At 30.1% G+C, this 16344-nt stretch overlaps 1 long non-coding RNA gene across 1 annotated transcript in view; it reads left to right on the top strand.

The window, feature by feature from the left end:
- Positions 1-1367: 1367 nt before the first annotated feature.
- Positions 1368-16344, top strand: part of LOC136796233 (uncharacterized) — a 118045-nt gene continuing 103068 nt past the window's right edge. The window contains exon 1 of the long non-coding RNA XR_010843922.1: positions 1368-1507. This is a non-coding gene — a long non-coding RNA (uncharacterized lncRNA). The remainder of the gene's footprint in view (positions 1508-16344) is intronic.

The raw sequence follows: 16344 nt of genomic DNA, 5'->3' as shown, positions 1-16344 counted from the left end.
GGTCAGTTGTTGTAGAAAAACTAAGACAAAGCTTCTTCTTCTGTATTTATTTTTTAAATAAACAAAATATGTATTTTTTAGATGAGCATTGCATTTTAATTAAATCGTTTCAGAGAGTATTCAATTTGTTTTTGTATTCAGCTTAATTGGAACGCCTTTACCTTCGTGAAAGAACGAATCGTATAGTTAATTAGCATCTTACTAGTTTATTGATTCGTTAATCTTTTGTAATAGTTAATTACTTAGAATTAGGATACTGTATACAAACTTTAAACTAATTTGGTAAATTTTTTTTTTAAAGAAATAATTACTTCTTGTGTTTTTATCACGACACAATGCCCTTTTACTATGTCCTCGATTCAACATATTCTTTCATAATGAGTTCTAGGGTACTCGAACGAAGCATGCATATATGATACATCATAGACAATAATTGAACAAAGTATAATGGTGTTTATGTTTTCAGTTGACGAAAAAACGGGGTTAATGAGAGAATCCACTTTAAGGGAGGGCGGTAAATAAAGAATTAGCAAGAAATCTGGTGGGGTGCGCCCATCACATATCTTTGATGTTGCTTACTAACCAACTTACGTCCTCTAGATCTGTGCAGACCAGTGGGGCTCGTTATCCCTTGAAGTTATCCCTATTTTTGTGAAAAATAATCTAAAGAACAGGGAAAGTGAAAATTTGTGTTCTTTTGTTTCTATAAAAAATTTTTTAGGTTTCTCGAGGTATAAATAACGTATATGACTTTTTTCTGTCAAAAATACTACAGTTTTTCAAAAGATAACGAATCAATACAACCAGGAAAGATTGGACGGTCTCGGTATTTCCCGTTCAGATGTCCATTTTTTCATTTTTTTTTTATCCTTTAGATATTCATAAAATTCTTTAATATTTTGAGTTTACATGTTAAGGCGATAAAACAATATCCAAGACCTATTCCGTTACTTTATCGTATTAAATAATTAGTAAGAGTTTTAGAACCGCCAGAAGAGTCTTCCGCGTTAAGTGTAGTAGAAACTAACTTTTCAAATTATTTGCAGATGTATGTTCAATGGGCTGGTTTTATACATGCTCCTGTTCTATAACACTAGCCTCCTATCTACGTCTCGGTCTTTCGCTTGACGTTCAAATATAGGCAAACATTTCATACTAGGTATATTTCTTAATTTAAGTATTTATCAGTCTATTGTATCTCTTAATTTTCATTGCAGCATGCTGATAGATAGGATTTCATTACTGTTTATATTCTAAGAAGATTTGATATATATGTATTTCTTGCCAAGTGCTTGATCGTTTTTTTTCTTGTTTAAAAAAATTTAATAAGGATAAAACTATAACTAAAATTCCCTATCTAGGACTGAACTAGACTCAGTGGGTGGGGATGGTTGCGCGCGCTGCCCCTCTCCCCCCCGGACGAACACACACAAACAGAGGAGCAGATCGATAGGGCTGTGTCTCACCGGCGGGTCTGTCCTCTCAGCATCTCTGTCAACATCTCGAGGTGAGTCCTCACTATCTCTACTCTTTTATCTTAGATTAGTCTATCTCATAGCTCTTATACAATAAAGCAGTTACATTATGGTGATTTTTTATGTGTTTTATTCTGGTCCGAATCCTTCGGATGAAGGCTTGAGGCCACACAAGCTGTTTGAGTACACGCGTTGTTTATGTCAAATGTAGATAGTGTCTTGCGTTGCTCAGGTCCTCGCAAGTGTTCAACTCACCTTCGGATTTCGAACAGTTTTTCTCTGTCCAAATCATATCTCTCTGATACAAAAAAAAAATTCTGAATAAAAAAAGACATCATTCTTTGTACAAATATGTATTGCTTCATTACAATAAAATCAAAAACACTGTCCTGTTTCCAACAAAACATATTTAATTTTGATATAAATAAATAATTAAAACATATTAAAATTGTACTGTAATTGTTTTATCTTTCATTTTTATCTATTCCTATAAATATAAGTAATCTTTATCATTCACCACACGATTTATTAATTTTTCTTGTGTATTTATATTTATATTTAATATTTAATAAAGAAAAAAAATCATAAAAGAGTAGTAAGTATATTTTTAATAATATTTTTATGTGTTTTTATAATTTTCATTATATACAAAATTATGTTGCAGCTTTATAAAAATTGTTTTTATTTATTTTCCATTCAGATTTTAGACGTACTTTTAAAATATATTAACGATATGTATATTTTTATTATAATATTTTATCTGTTTTATATATTTATATTGTATTTTTTTAGAGAATGTACATATTTTTGATGTTGAGAGATATGTTAAAAATGTTCAATTATATATTATTTTTTGGTTTGTTAATTATTTTATTAATAAAATAAAATTTATATGATGAATACAAATGGAATTAGTTTTAACGTTTAATTCACAGTGGTAATTGGTTGTTGCTTAGCGAAGAATATATGGACAAATGACAGATCAATTAGTGTCACCGGCATTGATATGATCCAGATCTCTTGGTTTCAGGTTTTAACCTTTTAAGAATGTATTTTTTAAAATATAAAAAATAACTTTTAATTTAATTTTTGTCACTAAAATTTTCATTAAATAATGTTATTTAGTTATAATTACATCTTTGTTTGGCTAATTCGTGATCTTTAATATTTATTTCAGAAGCTTTGAGAACGCAGCTGTTTTCAGATCTAATGGATTGATATTAATTTGCAAACTATTACATTTATGTTACTTATTCTAGTGCATTACTAATTTGAATGATACTTTAATATATTATTTTTAAAAAACTTACATTTCTCATTAGTTATGTATTCAGTGATGTTATGTATGACATTCTTACATACTTCACAATTCCGGTTTTTTTTAATCATCTGATATCGATATTGTTGGTATGCTCCTACGGTAATCTTTTTGCGTTCACAGAGTTTTGCAGAGATCGCATCAAGTGGTAATGACTTGGTGTCAGGTCCTACCTACGATATGGTGGGTGGGGCAAAACGTCCCAAAGACTTTGTTTTTTGCAGGTCACTAACGATGTGTTGCAGACCGATTTTGTCGCGGGGCGGACCTGAACATAACCTTTAGGCGTGTTCAGCCTTCAGAAATTAATATTATATATGATATATATCATTACCGATTTTCTACACAAATTAAGAGTTACTTTGATTGGCGATTGTTCAAATGTAGCTCGGATCTCTGTCGGGCTATCGGACTTAAAAGTATTATTTATTTCCGTTTGGGTAAAAATTTACTGTTCGAAAGTAAGTCATTGAATTTTTGAACTTTGATGTACCGGTAAGTCATATTTATCGTATACGTCGCAGATATTTTTATGACCTTCCGCGTCTAGCGTTCTATCCATGATGATCATAATTTATCGATCATTAGAAAACAATTTAAAAAACTAATTCGTCTAGATTCTATAATTCATAATTATTGAATTATATAAATTAGTTTAATTAAATAATTAGTTATATAATTAAATAGATACATTATATTATCATTATTATTATATTGTATTGTATATATGGGGTATATTATGTATTTAATTAACATACTCAATGGATGAGAAAAATTCGCATTCATCTCATTATCAAATATTAGAAAAAAAAAACGCCGACTGCTACTTGCATTAGAAATAACACAAACTTAACAAAATAAATAAATTTGAAGTTTGAGTACAAGCTTTTACAAGAACGTTTCATTACTAGTTGTTTGTTTTTTTAATTCAATCAGGTTTTGTCGTGTTTCGGGTTTTTTCGTGTCCTAAACTTAAAAAAATTACAACACTCTCAGTTAGAGGCCTCGTATTCGTATCATAAATATTATACATTTATTATAATAGTAGTTTTCCCAACTACTTCGAACCTTAAGTTAGATCTTTATCCAATCACAGTCGAAATTTATATATGAATACTAAGATTAACAATGTCCAAACTTTATATAATGCAATGTGCGGCAGGAAATGAGTATTAATTGTTAATAAATATTTAGAAAAACTCAGCAAACGCAAATAAAATGTCAACGTATATACTTTTCGTTTGTCTACCGACGCCAAGCGTCAAAACTTAAAAACAATTAAGGAAATCGGAATTATATTTATTCACGCATCTTTTTAACCACTAGGGTAGTTCTTATGTCCGTTTATTGTTACGTACCTTAATAATTTTTTTATAGCTCAGTTTTAATTATTTTTACTAACATCCATTTGAGCCGACGAAGCTCTAGTCCTAATTATTATTATCTTAATCGGTCTGTGTTCTATCTTGAGGAACCATATTTTGCATACGTTGAGAACGATGGATTATGGAACATATATCCATATCGATAGTGCTGAAACAAGTGGTATAAAATATTTAAAGCATTACAATTTAAATATCGGTGTGTTTGCAACTTCTTATAGACCAATTGCAGTCTCGTTTTTTCTTGGTATAAACAAAATTTCAACTTGAACAAAAAAAACATTTTTCGTATACGAATATCTACATGATCGAAAACAAATATGACACCAGTATAGGAACTGCTTGCAGCAAAAGGATTCCGAACCTATGGGTTTGGCGGATTTCCGAAGTTGGAATTGGATGTTGTCCTTGATAAGACAGAAGATGAAGTATTTGGTTTTCCATCTCCGGACTGTTTCGACTCGACCAGAGAAGCCCGTGGATGGGAAGCGACGGTTTCCAGGCAATAACCATCTTTCAAACTCCTCATAAATCAATCATCTTGGCTTTGAAGTGCTTGGCAAAGTCTGGCCAACTTAAATAGCAGGTATCAGTTTACCTCTGCTTACTTCATTTGAGCATAGCATTTATAATTGGATATTTATGGGCTCTTAATTAACAGTTCCAAGTTTGATTCGTTGGATTTCTGCTCATTTCAACCCCCCAGATACACTCTCAATGCAGAATATTCTAACTTGCTTTATTGAAATTCCATTTTTAATTTTATATTCGATAAACGTAATAAATTTATTCGACAGGAATGCTAAATTCTAGGAGGAGCCTGGAGCTCTATTGCATAAATTCGTATTAAAAAAAAAAAAAAATGTACAGATAACATTATCTGTTTCCGACTGAACACGATTCCTGCTGCTGATACTGCGTTCCAAACGCATTCCACAAAATACGCATTACATTGATTTGAATTTCATCGTTTATTATTTTTAATATTTATTTATTGTAGGCTTCTATTGGTTGTTTTATGTCTTTATAATTTATATAAATTATAAACTATAATAATATATAATTATAAAGATATATATATTAAAACAAAAATATCTTTAGATTCTTATCTCCCAACTCCGACTCAATTTCTCTGACGTTTCGGCCCACAGGCCATTAACAAAGAAACACCTTACAGTTGATTTATCCAAGTTGTTAAAATTTATTCTTCCTATTGCAGGCTAAACTGTCCAAGTCAATTATTGTTTTTACTAATTTAATATATAAAGAAATTAGTCCTTTATCATTTTAGTCATTATTTTTTTAGGTTTTACTGTGAAATGAGATTCAAGGTAACAGTTTTCAAGAATGTCTTTAAAAAAAATAAAAGAAACATTTTTGATATTGTTATCAATAGTAAGATAAATCATAATATAAACGATTCTTTGGTAAAAAAAAAAAATATTGACACAACATTATAATTATTTATAATATAGTCAGTCTCTTTTATTATTTGAATAGGCATTTTAATTGATTTTTTGAAACATTTTTTCGTGTATAAATATTTTAAAGAAAAAAATAATCATTCAAATATTGAAAACAAATTAAAATTTGGTTTTTATTCTAAGAATATATATATAAAAAAAAAAAATATTTTTTGTTAGTTTATCAGTGGCATTACTTTTAAATTCATTCAAAATCGATTATCACATTCTAGCAAGAAGCAAGGCTAAGATGTTTTGTACTCGACAAGGAAACAATGTGTCTAATATCGTACCGATATTTTTTATTTTAAATATTTCTGAAATAGAAGGATTCTATTGTATTCTTCTATCTTATATTCGAGTGATGATCCTGAATTTAGATAATTTTGTTAGTTCCATTCGATTGAGTGGATGAGATAGTGAAAAAATGTCTATTTAAAAAATAAAATTTGAACATATTTCTAGTTCTTATAACATAGTATTTCTAAAATATCCAAAAAAATGGTCAATTTTTTTTTTTTTTTTTTGGGGGGGTTGGAAAGTTTTATAGATTGTTCAAATTTCATTTTTTAAATTTCTATTACGTACTGTTATTGGTTACAAAAAAAATCAACATCTTAAACAGGAAAAAAACACTTTACAGCACCTTGAACCACATGATTTTTTTTTAAACATGGTTGGGTTATGTCGCAAGTGTCTGGAACCACCATGATTTCTTCTGTTCGAAGGTTGATGGAGTTTTTCGGTCATATTTACTCATATATTTTTGGATGTAACTGTCTTACTAAATTAGTGAGTCTACTCAAAAATTTGAACCTCGAAAATTGTACCCAATGAGTGGAATTTGAATGTACATATACACTCTGCGTTTTTATACCAACACTATCTAATCGTAGATGTTCATGATGGAGTTTAGTTTTGTTGGTCAAAAACTGTGTTTGTTTGCTTATTAACTTTTACATGCAATAACTATCGTGTCCGCTTCGTCCTTTGCGTGTTTTTTTTCTGATGCCTAATCTATGTTCAATAAGTTTTTTAAATATCTTTGTGAAAGATGTAAAACAAAGTTTTTTTTCATATATTTTCAGTAAATTTTACACACGATAATTAATTGTTACTTTTTCACTTTTATAGTGTATCATTTACTAGTATGTACTCAAACAAAAAAAGATTCAATATGTTGAAAATTTGATTTTAAATTTTTTTTTATTTTGAAAAATTAGAATTGTTCCCAAAGCTGACAATATTTACTTTTGTTAGATTTGTGTAAAAAGTAATAATTGATTTATTTAATAAATATTACCTTGTCTCAACAAATTTTGAAATAATATAATTAAAGTAATAAAGGATGTTATTTGTTCTTCCATTACCTGATATAATCATTGTTCCTATTATGATTTCTATTTATTTCCATTTCTTATATCTTTACAATATTACTGATCCGTGTGGGATATCCTTTTCCGACAGCTTGTGAAGTTCATAAGATTAATGGTCATAGATTGAATGATACGATGGAAAAGCGTTTCAAAACAAATCCCCTCGGAAATAACTGTCAACATCATCTGTCGGGTTTATTGCCACTCTAGGTTGAATTTTTCTCTCATCAATGCTTCCAACATTTCTCCAAAACTACCGACATCTGCCGTGTTTGATCAATGGTGCATCAGCCGAGTGAGTTAATCCATACCCATCAATCTTTTCTCTTTTTTTTTTTTTTATCCAAATGGACAAAATAATCTCTGTCATTATCTCGGTGTTATAATAAATACTTAATCGTGTTTATATAAATAATTGTTATAGAGGTATTTAAACTTATTTTGATAGTTAGTAATTGTTGTGATTGTTGGTGAGAAAATATTGTAGCGACTGTAACAATAACTATTCCAAATATGAAATATCCTTAAAAAAAAATCGCTAATAATAAATAAATAATATAATAAATTAATACTGAAGTTTCCAATAAGATATAATATATTTGAATCATGGGGTTGAAAATATTTTAAATTAAATATCTTAAATTTAAGAAAGAAAAATTATTAAAAATTAAAAATTAAGAACGAATGAAACGAAAAGAAAAATTAATAAATAAGATTTTTACTTATTTATGTTCTTTACTAACTGTAACGCCAACCATATCCAGATATACGATCCACGGTCAACTATTAACATATCATTAAAATTAATTTCAGTAAAATAAATCATTTTGAACAATAATGAAAATAAATTATTATACCTATGTAAAATATTTACATTCTGCACAAGGTACTCCCTATCCCGGCATCCTATTAAATTTAAAAATAAATTATTTTGGGAATATATGGTTTATTGAATATTGGAAATTTTTAATAGGACAGGGGTGGCCTACAAGTCGATCGCAGTAAATCTGTCTTCATCTGAAGCTACTTTGAATTAATAAATATTGTTAATAATTATCCATGATCTTTTAATTCCGCCCTAAATGAGTTTTTTTGGTCCTTTAAATAATTATTGTTGTTTTTAGGTAGATAAGCCGTATATCTATATTTCAGTACGAGTTGTATTCAGCGAGCTATTCATAGATTAGCAAAAAGTAACTCATATTATTCTTTCATGATAAATTTGACTAGCCCCTCAAAAAAAAACAAAAAAAAAAACGCGAAAGTGAAATATTTAAATCAAATTATTAGTCTTACTGTGCATTTTTACAACAGCTTTTTCCTATTTACGAACAAATAGTACTACTTATACATTGAAGTTGATAAAAAAATTAAAGTGCATTTTAAGTTAGTAAAAATATATCTTCAACAAGCGACGTAAAGTCGAAATAGTTGGTACCGTACGGCATGCTATTATCAAAAGTTGGGTCTGGAAATTTATTTTCTTGACGAGCTTATATCTCGAAAACTTGATAAGTAATTTAAAAAATTAAAAAATAGTTTTGAACATATATTTTACTTATCTACCCATACCTCACTGGAATGCACGTTATACTGAAATACAGTGTATAAACATAGTATGCATTTTACACCCCTTCCTCCTTAGACTATGTAAGTCGATCGATACACCCTTTTAACATAAGCAGATCTTCTATACTGAAAAGTTGGCCACACCTGGTGTACGAGATCAAGGAATTTTATTTAAGCCTGGAAAAAATCAGGAAATCCATCTGCCTGACTCTTTTTGACATCCAGTATACATACTGGATGTCAAAAAGAGTACACTAGTGTAGAGAGTGGTTTAGTACACTAAACGGGGAATAAATCGAAAAAGCGAGTAGCTATTTAGAAACCCAGAGCGGGGGCTGACCAAAATAAAAGTAAATAGGATATTGTAAAGAGGAAAACTGGGCCCTTGAATTGTGCACCTGTGCCGTCCACCTTATGCATATATCCATAGTGAGCAGGGGATTTGCAAGCGAAGCGGGGTCACCTTTCTCCCACCCAATCATCTTCTTCAAAAGGAACTTAGGAGTTCTATAATTTGCAATAGATGGTAGTTCATGGCATTACCTAATTTTCAGAAGTGCTTTGCTAAATCATTAGATTGAATGACTGAAATAACAATGGTTTACAAAATAAAACTTGATTAAAAATTAATTAAAAATCACTATGTATTACTAATATATTATGCTGAAACCTGGCATGAACTCCATTTTTTTAATTACAGATTTTTCGCAAACAATGATTTCTAATAATAATGCAGTTTTGATTTAAAGTATTTCAAGAGTACTCAACTGATCAAGTTCAAAGTTTGATCGTAACAGGACTTTATAATATAGAAAGTACCACAAAACAGTATCTACTACGCCAATATGACTTTTAAGCATAAGACAATGTATTAATAATTTTAAAAATATATTGGAGTGATTTTTTATTCCCCTAGGAAACTAATATCTTATTATTGATATCACAATCAGAAAAATCATATTTCCAACGGTATTAAAACATTTAAATTTGGTGAAAGTATACGGGAGTAATAAAGGTTTCATGTTCATGAAACACCTACTTTATCATTTGATACAAATAGTAATCCGGCTTTTGAGGATAAGCTAAGAAGAGGTTGGATACCTACACATTTGTGGAGAATTTGAATAAAATCTGAGATGGCTAGTTACAAGCTGAGGGAACCAATGACATAGGGTAATATCAAAACTATTTTTTCTTTCAAACAAATGAAAATTTTTTAATATTTTGTTGGAAATTTGTTATCTAAATTCCGACTTTTCAGTTTTTGGATAGAGGTTACACTCAAGCAATTTCGAAATTGAAAAATACCAAGCATTTTCCTCCTTCAACCTCGCTTTTATTTCCTCATCAATTTCGTTTTGTCTATCTTAGAACCTAAATACTTGAATTCTAGTGCCTAAAAGTTTTAGGAAATAAAGTATTACGCAAAATATTCGGACCGAAAAAGAAGGCTACATAACGCTTTTAATATAATTTAGTAACGTTAAATGTTAATAAACTGTTAACCGACGGGTAAACGTCCGAGGGGTAGACCGAAACATAGATGGGAAGATTGCGTGTATTTAGAGGACAATATAGCCATTGAACCTTCGGGTTCGCTAAGCGTTTATCATGATCTGCTAGAAATTTTTATACAAAGGTTTTTTGGTATACTTTATCCAAACAGGCAGGTATTTTTTATTTAAAATTTTTGGAAACCTAATTTATTAATATTAGTTTCAATTTTGATTTTAATTTCATTTAGTATACTTTTTTTTAGTTATAATTGAAACGCCATTTTTGATCAAAGGTCTACAATCATGAAAATTGATTTTGTTTTATTATGAGACATATTATCATTACATTGAGAATGGGATATGGTACAAATACAAAAGTTTGTTAAATATGTTTATATAATAATCAAATAAAAGTAATTCCTTCCAATTTTGAATTGAGTCAGGCGAGAAAATATAAAATGTTATAAATTTTATTTATTACAAAATAACGCTTCTACACAACGGTTTATTACTCTGATGAATTACTTACTATTTTAGTAAGTAAAAAGGTTGTTTTGAATCATTAGAGCTAACCCTAACCAAAACATTAAAGATTATTTGGATTATTTTTTCTGTTTTAAATTCTACGTATTTTGTGACAAAATTTCAATACTGCTGTATACAGTATATATTTATTTAAGTTTTTATTATAGTTATTCTAAAAAAAAGTGATTTACGAGGTATCTCAGCGTAAGCAGTATTCTAGAATTTGTACGGGTATAAAATATTTTATCAACTGGATTTTTAATTCAAATAATGTTTGGTGAAGTATTAAATGTAACGCCTATCACATGAGCTTTTTATTGTAATATTTTCTTTTGAAGTCGTAGAACCCAATGTTTTCATTGAAAGTATCATTCAGGTCTCATTTTCACTTTTTTGAGGCAATAATGCCTACCTCATATTTCATTATTTTTTCTTTTCTTTTCTTTTCTTTTTTTTTTTTTTTAGAAAGAATTTCTGCAATAATTCAGTTTAAAATTAATCTCTACCCTTTTGAGTAATAAATTGCCTTGCTCGGCTGGCAGTGGTCTACTAGAAGGGGGAGGTGCAGGGCAATAAATTATATTTTATTGAACTCAACTGATATTATTGCCTTCGTGTGGGTAAATAATTTGTACTTGGTAAGATAAATTCTAGGGGATGTATTACGTGTTATTGTGGTTTCTTTCACTGAACAAATCAGGAAATAAACGAAACTGGGATTTTCATTGGTATTTGAAATAATTTTAATTTTTGCCATTACGTTTCTTTAATGTACTTGTTTTCAAAATACTAAAATAAATGCTTAGCTCATCATGAGGACGTGATGTTCCGACGTGCTAAGTACTAGTTGCTCATCATTCTTTTTCGTATTCATGAGTTGGGAATGTGAAATTATATCTATATAATTTATTAAGAGGATGTTTGAGACAAAATTATTTATAGTTCATCCATCCATTAACTGATTTAAAGAGCATAGCTTTTTATCCGCTTAGTGGGTTACCGATGATTTAGGAGGGAAAACAGCTATCTCGATCAGTGAATTAAAACAACACAGGAAGTTTTTCTTATGAATTTCGTCACCGCTGGTTGAACCGAGAAAAAAACTGTTTACTCATTGTTTTAATTGAATTGGTTAGAACAGAGATTTCGCCAATTCTTAATCTTAACTATATAAATTATATGGTTAATAATGTCAACCTATTTTTTTTTCTTTTTTTTTTTATCATTCATTTTTTTTTTATCATTGAAAATACACGCGCCACCGGACAATATGCATATTCTTATATTATTTTTAAATTATCGTTGGATATATTTTGTTACTGGTATCTCGATAAATATTTTGCAAGCATATCCCCTATACCACAGAGCTCCGATAGGAGACTGATGATTTTCCAATACCTTGGATCCATTGTTTACTATAGGAAAAATGTCAGACATATGATAAAGATGGAAGGAAACCATAGAGCTTCACCATCATATATTTTGTCTATGATCGCTTATTGAAGCTATTCAGACAAAACTTATTCTATCCTTTTACAGTTCAATGAGCAAAAGTATATAAAATATATGTATTTTTTATTGTATAGGTTTTGTTTTATTCATATTAACGTTTATTCGTATTTATTTAATGGCGTATAACTTCACTGATTCAGTTTTTTTTCTATTCGATGTCTTATTTGTGATATTAAATTTTTTTACTTTAGAAATTGAAATACTGCTTTAGTATCGCCTCTGAGGTTTGTTGATATATTTGTGTTTTATCCAAAACTATTGAGTGGTGATTTGAAGTAAGGACATTACTAAAAGATATGGTTAATTGTCATATTGTTATTACAATACTGGCAATTTGTGTAATATGAAATGTTTGTAATACTAGAAATTTATATCTTTATATCTGTTGAAAAATTATATTATTCAAAAACAGTTGAAAGATTAAGAAAAATATGTTTTTTCCAATTTTATTATTTCAAGAAATGTTAAACCCTTATTACATTTTTAACCTGTATTTTATTGAACGTTTGATGTGTTTTTAGCTCGTTTTCAACATCTAAAATTATAACTAATTAAAATTATACATTTAAAATTACCTTAACATATATTATACATTGAAAAAATTATATAAGTATAGAAAATAATATAATTTAATTGTTTTCTATATAAAAAAAAATGTGTTAGCACTTGGTTTATTTTTTTTTTATCCTTACCTACCCACATAATCAATAGACACTTTGACCCGTTATTTATAAGAAAACGTATATATGTTAACAATTGTTACAAAAAGCTGTAATAATGATCTGTCTATGAATTGGCTTGTGATTGGTTTTAAGTATTTTCAATTCGCATTTTGCTGACATTTCCTTGATACAATTAACCTTGGTAAAGCATATTGACTAGATAATCGAGGTGCATCCACCCAAAATAGACTGTGAAGGTAAACATAACACTTGGTGCCTGCTGCGTTTCGACCTTCTGTTTAATGTTCCAGTAGGTTCCAAAAATAGTTCTGCTTCTAGAGGTATTCCAGAATTAGTACTTCTATCTTTATATCCGAAAGATAAGGGCCATATTTCTTCTAGAGTGCAAAACACCTGTTAGTAATTTATATATATGAACCCCTACAACTCATGAAGGATTCAGTACTTTGTTAGGAAATATTGTTTTTTGAACGGCGGTTGTACAAGGAGGAAATATGTTCAAGATCACGCGTAACCGCTTGGAATTTCGCCAATGGTTGGGTTCCCCTTTATTGAGGCTGAGTGTGCAAGAAAAGGGCTCGCGTACCCACTGACTGGTTAAATGACGGCTACAGTAACCGAATAGTTCTGTTGATAATATAAATGATTAGTAATGTTTTTTAGTATGACTTACTATATGTATACTATTTACTATAGCATAATTTTTTTTTTCGGTTGGTTCTACAGACTTCCTGGGCTCCTACTTTTCACTTTCGTATCTTTGTCGATTCTGTCTATCCATCTGTTTTTTGGCCTCCCACGTGGTCTTTTGCCTACTACATTGGCATTCATTGCTGTGTAGAGGCGTCCTGATGGATTGTTTTGCGTCCCGCCCATCTTAACCCCCTTGCCTTCATATCATAAGATATTGACTGACCAGTCGTTGCAAGCAGTTCACTTTTAGTTTTTCTCCTCCACGATTTAAGGCTATGATACAAGATCACTCCTGTAATGCATAAAGTATTATATATCATAATTATAAATATTATGTTATGTTAATTAGTAACAACTCCATGCAAGAAAGAGGCAGTCATCCCTAGGTAACCTCCAGAGGCGGGAAAAAATGGACCACTAGACCTACTTGCCAGATTAGTTATCCACACCGTGCCATCGATATGTAATTTTCAAAAGTTGTCTTAATTAGTTAATATATTTCAACTGCTTATGTTTTAGAAACTCAATCTTGTATTGAATAGATAATTGGAAATATTGAGCATACATATATGGCTGTAGTTATTTTTTTTTGTTTATGTATTAACCTTCTCCTCATAGCTTGTCAACTTTTAATAATGTTGGAGGCAAAAAAAAACAAAGTGATTTTATTATTTTCACCAAAGTTCATATTATCCATAGTAACGTAGATTTATCGTAGATCGTTAGTGTTAAGCCAAAACAACGTATTTTTAAATTCTGCTATGTTAAATCTTTTGCATTTAAATTTGTTTTTCTACTCTCTTTTTTTCTTTATCTTCCTATTTTGCTTATCCACATTCCTGGCCTTAGTTATCCGCTTCATTTGGTTAAGGAATTTTCTTCGTTTACCTCCAATCCTCTATACATACTGCGGGCATTTAAAACCAGGACGTCCGCGATGTCTCCTCCCTTTAGGGAGAGCCTCCAATATCTTTTTTATGGGATCCATGTCCTCATTCATGCGGCAGGCATGCCCACATTACTTGAGCTGTAGTCTTTCCAGAGTGGCTTTGAGTTCAGGAACTTCCTGCTGCTCCGTTATACACTCTTTTCTAATGTGATATTTCCTAGTTTTTCTTACAGATCTAGGTAGAAACTTCATTTGTACTGGAGTTGTGCGACTGGTATGTTTGTCCAACATGGTCCATCTTAGAAAAGACCTAACTAAAAGTATGACGCCACTAAATTATAGTAAACATGATCAATTGGTGCATATTGAAATTTGAAATTAGATTTAATATTGATCTGTCACTCCTAATTTCATTACGATGCTTTCAGATACGCTACTTGTAATTTTACCGAGAATATAACACATAACTTTAAATATGACGTTTTAAATACTTCAGCATAAGATAGTTTAATAATTTATAGCTAATTGACATCTATTTACTTACTAAAATTTGTAAATATTTTCTAAACAATAATAGCATTTTGATCGAATTAAATCATTGTCTTGCTTAATAATATTTTCTCATTGATAAATGTCATTCATAGAAATCAAATGTTCATGCGTTACAGTAAATTTTCATTTTAGAAATTTAAGTTTATTTATTTATTTTACTAACCTAACAGTTTGTGTGTTTACAGTTCTTTTTCTATCCTATAAAGTGTGATTTACTTGTGAACAATAAAACCATCGTAACAGTATGATAAAAATGTTCTTTATTTATTTGGTCTACCTGACACTTACTCCTCTGTTAAATTTTCTTGAAGATGCTGAACGATCATACTAATTTTAATCCTAATAATTTTTAATCTTACTTTAATTTACTTCGAGAAGTGCTTTAATGAACAACGATTGGATGACACTTGATCCAGAGAGATGACTTTGAGGACAGTTATATAAACTCCTCTTCGATATCTGCCCTTCGCAAATTATTGGAAGGGAAGAGAAGGGAGCTGTGGCAATTATATCCTTGGAGGCAGGAGGACAAGTTTGCTCACCCTAAATCGTCCGAGTCCGAATAACTGGAAAAGTCCATTAGGGAAGGGAAGAAAGATTTTCAGCTCCTTAATCGGACCGACCAACTGACTCCTGAGAAATAATCCAGTCGGAATTTAACAGATTCAGATCTGCGATGGTCCTCTTCTGGAGGTTCTTGAGAGAATGGTGGAAACTTTAGAGGAGCCAATATCCTGCTTTATCGCCCAACTGCCGGTAAAAGGTTCCAGGCTGGAGAAGCTCTGTGGCAGTTTGGGATGATGGCTTACTTTATTATTGCAGTAATAAAATGAATCGTAAACATTGTAAATAATACTACTTTCTTCGCATATTGATCTAGAAGTTTTCTTTTCGCTCTTTCAAGGGTCTAAATTCATTTTTTTGTTTGTTTTATTTTTAAATATTTGAAGAGGTGTATTGATTGTTTGTGTTTTATCCTGATCTTAAATCCATTGGAAGAGACCTATAATTTAAAAGCAATTTGCATTTCTATACTATTCACGTTCGCTAAGGAATCGTTTACTATTATTTGCAAACTCTGAATTGGAATTCATTGGTACGATTCCAAACTATGATGTGGAACGTGGAAATGCGATCAAGGTAGCAGAGAACAAAAAAAATTATTTGTGTAAGCTCCGAATGAAACATCCGCATTGCGACGCACGGGTTTTATCCGTTTGGAGTATACCTTCTATTTTCAGGCGCGGGTCATTTCTGTGGTTTAATTTTCTTCTGCTAATGCTTCCGACTCAAATCTCGTTACCGAATGTTTGAGATGAAAGAACACTAATTAAAAAATCTACAGAGTAAAAATAACCAGCATAAATATGTTGTAAATAATATAGTGCAGTTGTAAATTTATATTTATTAA

The sequence above is a fragment of the Halyomorpha halys genome, unplaced genomic scaffold, assembly GCF_000696795.3.
Source record: "Halyomorpha halys isolate HHAL.00 unplaced genomic scaffold, Hhal_1.1 Scaffold161.1, whole genome shotgun sequence".
Lineage (NCBI taxonomy): Eukaryota > Metazoa > Arthropoda > Insecta > Hemiptera > Pentatomidae > Halyomorpha > Halyomorpha halys.
Note: the sequence above shows the minus strand (reverse complement) of the source record. Positions and strands in the feature narration are given on the sequence as shown.